Source organism: Myotis davidii, unplaced genomic scaffold (genome assembly GCF_000327345.1).
Source record: "Myotis davidii unplaced genomic scaffold, ASM32734v1 scaffold597, whole genome shotgun sequence".
In the NCBI taxonomy this organism is placed as follows: Eukaryota; Metazoa; Chordata; class Mammalia; order Chiroptera; family Vespertilionidae; genus Myotis; species Myotis davidii.
Window position 1 is genome coordinate 363485 of NW_006287974.1, and position 521 is coordinate 364005.

Below are 521 nucleotides of genomic sequence, written 5' to 3' on the forward strand. Positions count from 1 at the left end.
TAATTGAGCATAATGGCTTGTGTTGATATCTAGATTCTCTGTTCTGTTCCACTGGTATATATATCTGTTCTGCTAGTACCAGGCAGCTTTGAGAACAGTGGCTTTAGAGTATAGCTTGATATCTGGTATTGTTATCTCTCCAGAATTGTTCTTCTTTCTCAAGTTTTCTGCAGCTATTTGGGGTCCTTTTTATTCCAGATGAATTTTTTGAGAATTTGTTCTAGGTCTTTGAAGTATGCTATTGGTATTTTAATGGAATTGCATTGAATTTATAGATTGCTTTGAGTAGTATGGTCATTTTAATGATGTTGATTCTACCAATCTATGAACATGGTATATTCTTCCATTTGTTCATGTCTTCTTCTATCTCTTTTTTAAATGTCCTGTAGTTTTCCAAGTACAGGTCTTTTATGTCCTTAGTTAAGTTTATTCTTTGGTATCTTAATTTTTTTGGTGCAATGGTAAATGGGATTGTTTTTGTTGTTCTTTCTGTTTCTGTGAGTTCATTATCCTATATAATA